The sequence below is a fragment of the Coenobita brevimanus genome, chromosome 79, assembly GCF_032717465.1.
Source record: "Coenobita brevimanus isolate Jiangsu-jjx chromosome 79, ASM3271746v2, whole genome shotgun sequence".
Taxonomy (NCBI): Eukaryota; Metazoa; Arthropoda; class Malacostraca; order Decapoda; family Coenobitidae; genus Coenobita; species Coenobita brevimanus.
The window spans coordinates 34,968,214-34,975,713 of record NC_137032.1 but is presented as its reverse complement, the minus strand read 5'-3'; the positions used below and the strand labels follow the sequence as shown (position 1 = coordinate 34,975,713).

The window sequence follows — 7,500 nt, the reverse complement described above, 5'->3', positions numbered from 1 at the left end:
GGGAGGGAGAATTTGTGGGGTTATGTCTGCCTGTCAGTTGGAAAAAGTATGAATGTTAATGGTGTGCGTGTGTGTGTGTGTGTGTGTGTGTGAGAGAGAGAGAGAGAGAGAGAGAGAGAGCACGTGCATCAAGACAGCAGCAGCAACAGGAGAGGCGAGGTGGAGAGTGTGATGCTACCCTCATCGATCCTGCGTGTGTGTGTGTGTGTGTGTGTGTGTGTGATGAAATTGGCAAGAGGGAGGGAGCAATGTATGGCAGTCAGTTCAATGTTAGTTTGTGTGTGTGTGTGGAGAGAGAGAGAGAGAGAGAGAGGGTGGGGTGAACTGGGATGTCAAAATGAAATAGAAGAAATGAAATAATGTGTGTGTGTGTGTGTAAGAGAGAGAGAGAGAGGAGGGGCGATACTGCTTCTTACGTGAGAATGGAGCATTTTTTAAGGTAACGTAACCCTTTCAGTACGTCGACGTCTTTTTCAATCAGACTACCGCCAGACGATTTTCCACACACACACACACACACACACACACACACACACACACACACACACACACACACACACACACTCAACCTAACACTTTACTCCATACCACTTTTTTTTTTTTTTAAGGAAGAAGGAACCCAAGGCCAAACGTCCAAAAAATTGTTCCCTCCGAGAAAATAATAAGAAGAAAATAAGAGTTGCGTACTTTACCTGCTTTAACACCCGAACACCTTTTCCTTACCGGTTTATTCCAGGTCCTGCTCTTTATATTCTTGTGTGTTATTCATGCTATGTCAAGATTAAAGAGGTGTTAAAAGAAGAACAGGGGGGGCGTACTAATTGGTAGTTTGGATAATAAATCGCTAAGGAAATGGTGCTAGGGAACTTAATGCAATCTGTAGCAATATTGAAAAGGTAGAGGAGGGGATGAAAAATATTGTGGGTGGTTTGGAAAATAAATCGGTACTGAAGAGGTGCTACGTGTGTGAGGTTAAAGTGTGTAGGCTGGAACGGGAGGGGGATGAAATAAGGGATGATGTCATGCTGTGTAGGTGGACTGGAGAAGAGGATAGGGTAAGGTAGGGTAGGAAAGGGAGGGAAAGCTAGGGTAGGGTAGGAAAGGGAGGGAAGGCTAAGGTAGGGCAGGGTAAGAAAGGGAGGGAAGACTAGGGTAGGGTAAGGTAGGAAAGGAATGGGTTGGGGAGGGAAGGCTACGGTAGGAAAGGGAGGGAAGGATAGTGTAATGTAGGGCAGGAAAGGGAGGGAAGGCTAGGGTAGGGTAGGGCAGGAAAGGGAGGGAAGGCTAGGGTAGGGTAGGGCAGGAAAGGGAGGGAAGGCTAGGGTAGGGTAGGGCAGGAAAGGGAGGGAAAGCTAGAGTAGGGTAGGACAGGAAAGGGAGGGAAAGCTACGGTAGGAAAGAGAGGAAAGGCTAGGGTAGGGCAGGGTAAGAAAGGGAGAGAAGGCTAGGGTAGGGGGGCAGGAAAGGGAGGGAAGGCTAGGGTAGGGCAAGGTAGGACAGGAAGGGGTAGGGGAGGGAAAGGGTGGGGAGACTAGGGTAGGGTAGAGTAGTCGAAGGTAGTCTAGGATAGAGTACAGTAGTGTAGGGTAGGACAGGGTAAGGTAGGATAGACTAAAGTAGGGTAGGGATGGTACAATGAGGTAAGGTAGGAGGGGAACTCAGGTGTGGTATGGTAGGGTAGACTAGGATAGGGTGCAGTAAGGTAGGGTAGGGCAAGGTACAATAAGGTAAGATAGGGTAGGGGAGGATTTAGTAAGGTAAAACAAGATAGGGGAGGGGAGGGGAGGGGGATAAGGTAAAATGGAGGAGGGGAGGGTACGGTAAGGTAAAGTAAAACAGGATCGGGTGGAATGGAGGATGAGGCTGCTTCCTGAAATTTCTCCCTGAAGTTGCTCCCTGAAATTGCTCCCTCAAGTTGCCCCCTGATATTACTCCCTGAAATCGCTCCCTCAAGTTGTCCCTGAAATTGCTTCTCTTGTAGTCCGCCTTCATCCTTTCGGGGGATAGGGAGGGAATGGAGAAAGCTTGAAGGTATCCCATCCCCGTAAGCTGCTGGATACGTGACAGGTGAGAAGAGAGGGATTCGTGTCATTATATCAAGGTAATGTGGCAAGGTGAGAGCAGGGTAGGGGTATGGTAGGACAGGACTCAATGGGGAAGGGCAAGGCAGGTGAGGAAAGGTAAGGTAAGGCTGGACAGGTGAGGAAAGGTAAGGCGAGGCTGGGAAGGCGAGAGGACAAGAATGGACAAAGCAAGACAGGGAAGAATGGCGAAAGGTAGGAGGATGAGGTTGACAGGGAGGAGTTAAACAAAGTGAGGGCAGGGCAGGGCAGGGCAGGGGAAGGTATGGAAGGCAGGGCAGGGCAGGGGAAGGTATGGAAGGCAGGGCAGGGCAGGGGAAGGCAGGACAGGGCAGGGTTTGACAGAGAAAGCCTTTTGTGGACACTAACTTAAGCAACATGTGTATCGTTAAGGTTGCCTGTATAGCGATTTTTCAAGCTGATTTGAGCAGTAATCCCATCTACCAATTTTATTTTAGAGAGAGAGAGAGAGGGAGAGAGAGTTTATATCAACCGGATTTGCGTTATCTGAAGTGAGATCCTGAAGAGACGTTAGGTTAGGAAGGAGGTGAAGTTAGGGTTGTGGAGAAGAGATGCGATAAAGAAAACGACACAATGAAGAACAAGGGTAGAATAGGACATAGCAGAAGAGGACATACTGAAGAAAAGTAGAGGACATACCACAGTAGGGCAGGGCAGGGCAGGGACACCAGTAGGCCAAGGATTGACAGGGAGGATTAGGCAAGATAGGACTCCGGAAAATATAGCAGTGTCCGAACAAGGCTAAACCACTTAAGACAGGATGCATAACATACAGGGTGAGGGTGGACTAGGCAGGCGAGGGGAGGGATAGGGAGAGGGTAGGGTAGGATATGGGTAGGGCAGGGCATGGGTGGATTGGACATGTAGGGTAGGACAAGGCAGGACAGAGCAGGACAGATCAGAGAGCAGGACAGGTGTAGGGGGAAAGGTGTTGTGTTGTGGTGTAATTGTGGGCCTTTGATGAGGTGTTTTGAAAGGGAGGACACGCTTTGGTGAACTGTGTGTGTGTGTGTGTGTGTGTGTGTGTGTGTGTGTGTGTGTGTGTGTGTTATCTGTAGCATCCGGACACCAGCTTCCGTTCAGTGAAACCTAGCTCACTCACTCAAGTCACACACACACACACACACACACACACACACACACACACACACTCTCTCTCTCTCTCTCTCTCTCTCTGTTTGCGTTAGAACCACTTGATAAAAGGTACTTAAGAGATTTCCCCTCCATCACGCACACATTCTCAGCTGCCAGTACACACACACACACACACACACACACACACACACACACACACATTATTTATACGGGTATTCAGAATTTTTCTCTCTAGATCCCACCAACTCTTGTTATTTTGGTCATCATCATCATCATCATCGTGACCACCACCACCACCATCACCATTATCTCCTCCTCCTCCTCATCATCATCATCATCCTCATCATCATCATCATCTCTACGTCTTCTCCCATCCAAGTTAATTCAGATCAGTTTTATTCAGTAAAGGTTAGTCTTAGGAACCTGAGGGTAGTAAATGTTTCTCACCATATAGCTTAAATATAAAAAAAGATTTTTTATTTTCTCTACCAGTTTATTAGAAGTCTCGCCGTTTGGTTTAAATATAAATAAAGGTAGATTTATATGTATCGTCACTAAGTTATATTTATGTATTTATTTGGTATCGCTTATGTAGATGAGGTTTGTACTGAATAGGAATAATGTCAGGATTATTGTTAGTGTTAAGATGCATGTGTATTTGGAGTGCCTCGTGAATTATTTTGGAAAAGCTTGTGGTTCTGAGAAGGAAAAGACCATATAATTATTGATGATGATGGAAATTACTATATTATTATTATTATTATTATTATTATTAATGTTATTTTTTACTGCATTAACTGTTATTTGTCAGGAGATTTTGTGTGTGTGTGTGTGTGTGTGTGTGTGTGTGTGTGTGTGTGTGTGTGTGTGTTTCCAGCTAAATACCTTATCGACAGTTCCTCGTAGCGTACGTGGCTCCAAGGACAGTAAGAGAAAAACATATCTAATCCAAATAGACATACACTCGGATCAGAAAATGCAAAAATAATCTTTAGACTAACACCATTGAATATTTGCAGCCTTATACATCGATATTTTGAATTATATGATGATGTTAAGTGTGTATCTTAGTGGAACCTGCATATCGCCATATCTCACGCAGGCATTCCAACCCTACGGACGAGGATTGTAGCAAATGCATTTCGTTCACGCGTGTATGTAGAAGTCGCCAGTGGAAAGATTAGTTTGTCTGTGTGTGTGTGTGTGAGAGAGAGATACAATAATTTTTTCAACCCTGTGTCCTGTCTCTTGCTATCTTTTTCCCTCACTCCCCCTCCCTTCATCCCCTCCCCAGCCTTCCATCTTTTTCCTCCCCCTCCCCCCCTCTTTCTCTCGCTCTCTCCGTCCCTCTTTCTCCTTCGCTTTCTTCCCTCCTCCTCCTCCTCCTCACCAATCTCTTTCCCTATCCCTTCCTCTTCGTCTTCCCCTCCTCTCTCCTTTTGTTTTCCCTTCCCCTCCCCTTCCTTCCCTTCCCTTTCCTTCCTTCCTTACCTTCTCTTTCCTTCCTTACCCTCCCCTTTCTTTCTTCCCTTCACTTATCTTTCCTCCCTTTCCTCTCCTTTCCTCCATTCCCTTTCCTTCCTTCCGTCCCATTTCTTCCTTCCGTCCCATTTCTTCCTTCCGTCCCATTCCTTCCTTCCAGTTTCCTTCCATCCTCTCCCTTCCCTTCCCCTCCGTTCCCTTCCCGTCCTTCTTTCCTTTCGTTTCCTTTCTGTTCTTTCTTTCCTTCCTTTCCCTTTCTTTTTCCATCCCTTCATTCCCTTTCCATTTCCTTCCTTTCTTACCTACCCACCGCTCGTGACCCCTCCCATTCCCTCACTCTTACTCACCCTCACCATCCCCTCCTTATCTCTCTCTCCCCCCCATCCTCTCCACATCTCTCTCTCCCCCCCATCCTCTCCACCTCCCCCCGCCACACATCAATGCCTCCCTCATCCTATCCATCTACTTCCCCCCCTTTCCCCTCTCCCTCTCCACACTCCAATCCCTCCCCCTTACCCTCTCCCCCTCCACACACCCATCCCTCCCCTCCCCACCCCTTCCCCGTCGTCCTCAGCTTCACCCTTCCCTCCTTCACCCCCTTCCTTTTCTTCCCTTCACCTCCCCTCATCCTTCCCCCTCCCCCTGTGTAAGGACCCGGCATCTCACCCAGTTATCAGGGTCACTAGAGTACCCCCTCCCCTCCCCTCCCCTCCCCTCCCTCCCCTCATCTGCACTTCTTCCTCTTTCCTTCTTTCCTCCCCCCCCATTCTCTTCCTTCTTCCCTCCCCCCTTCGTCCCCTCTCCCATTCTTAGTCAGCCTTTTCCTCCTTCTCTCCCTCCCCCCCCCTTCCTTTTCCCTTATCGTCATCTTCCTTTTGCCAACCACACCCCCTTCACCCCCCCCCTCTCCCTCTCTCTCTCTCTCTCTCTCTCTCTGCCTCCCTCCTCCTCCTCCTCCTCCCTCTTACTCAGCTGTTCGTCATCTAGTGTACAGTATAACCTCTCTCTCTCTCTCACACACACACACACACACACACACACACACACACACACACACACACCGAGAGAGAGAGAGAGTCACCCAACACACTTGACTCACCCTAGCAATTCCTCGTATCTTTAACTCAGACAATAACATTACTAAGGTGGCGTTTTTTGAGGTGCATTGCGTTACCTCATGTGCTATAGTGTGTTTGCTCCAACCTGGCGAAGATCCCTAACCCCCTTCCTGCTCAGTTGATGGTGTGGTTAGATTGGAGGGCTGATTTGACTAGTAACCAAGGAGATTCAGTTCTAGTTCATGGAATTTCTTGGAACCACGAGTCTATACACCTGTCACACTTGTTCACACCCACACCTGTTCACACCCACACCTCTCTACACCCACACCTGTCCACACCCACACCCACACCTGCAAATGCGTAAGACCAGCGTAAGAAAGATTGGCGTAAGTAGCAGCCTAAATCATGTGATATATTTAGCATGACAGGAGAGAGAGAGAGAGAGAGAGAGAGAGAGGGGGGGGCACCTATATATAAGCGGGCGTGGGTGGTGGAGGTTTAGCTATATGTGGGTTGAGGGTGGGGGGAGGGGGAGGGGGAGGTAAGGGGGTGGAGGATGAGGGAGCTGAGAGGGTAGAGGGTGAGGGGGAGGGGGAGGTGGGGGTTTGGGTGAGGGAGTGATGCTGTGAGGTCAGGGGGTAGATGAGGATGGGGGATAGTGGTGAGGGGGAGGAAGGGAGGGAGGGGTGAGTAAGGGTGTGGTGGGCGGTGACTCATGGTTTCTGTGACTCAGTACGCCTATGCTCTTGACTCAGCACACACACACACACACACACACACACACACACACACACACACACACACTGACTCACCCTGTACAGTCATTCACCAGGGCCGGTTGTAGTTAAGTGAAGAGCATGACTGAATGAAGCAGTTTGGTGAATGAGTTGCTTGTAGTAGTAGTAGTAGTAGCAGCAGTAGTAGTGGCACCGTAGTAGTAGTAGTGGTAGTGGTCGTAGTGCTGGTAGTAGTAGTGGCAGCAGTAGTAGTAGTAATAATAGTAGTAGTAGTAGTAATAGTAGTTGTAGTAGTAGTACCGGTAGTAGTAGTAGTAGTAATAGTAGCAGTAGCACCGGTAGTAGTAGCAGCAGCAACAAGTTAGTAGTTGTAGTAGTAGTAGTAGTAGTAGTGGCAGTAGTGATTGCAGTTGTAATTGTATCGTTGTTGTAACTCCAAGTGTATGTGAAACGTAATCCCAGTGGACTGCAGGCTGAAGTTCCCCCTTTCTGGTAGTCCCCCATCCCCCTTTCGGGAGGTAGGTGGGAGGTGAGGGACGTTTGTATTTCTGGGCAGTGGATCCACCCAGTTATATCAGTGCCACCACGGGAAGGCGGCCTCTCCACTGCACCACCCTATCGTAGTGAAAGGGTTAATGAAGTCTGTGTCCAGCATCCTCATTTCGAAAAACTCAGTTAATTTAGATACGGCTTTATGTGGTATTTATGTGTGTGTACATCTTGATGGTCGCTGGTGCAGTCGTGAGTACACACACACACACACACACACACACACACACACACACACACACACACACACATGCATTGGCTGACACATGGGAATTGTGTGTGTGTGTGAGAGAGAGAGAGAGTTGTGAGGTGTCACTAGATATACTGCAGCAACAAAACCGCTGCATCTAAATAGCATCTTTTATGATCTTGCTCTTCCCCAAGGTTAGGCGCATTTCCCAGAATTATATGTTCATGTTCCAAATCCTTTCATTTTTTTTATTTTCCTGTTCTTAATGTTTTCATCTTTCCTAT

At 48.1% G+C, this 7,500-nt stretch overlaps 1 protein-coding gene across 1 annotated transcript in view; it reads left to right on the top strand.

Annotated features, from left to right (window-relative positions):
• Rac1 (ras-related protein Rac1) overlaps positions 1 to 7,500 on the top strand; it is an 83,817-nt gene that overhangs the window by 37,307 nt on the left and 39,010 nt on the right. The gene's annotated exons all lie outside the window — the stretch shown is intronic.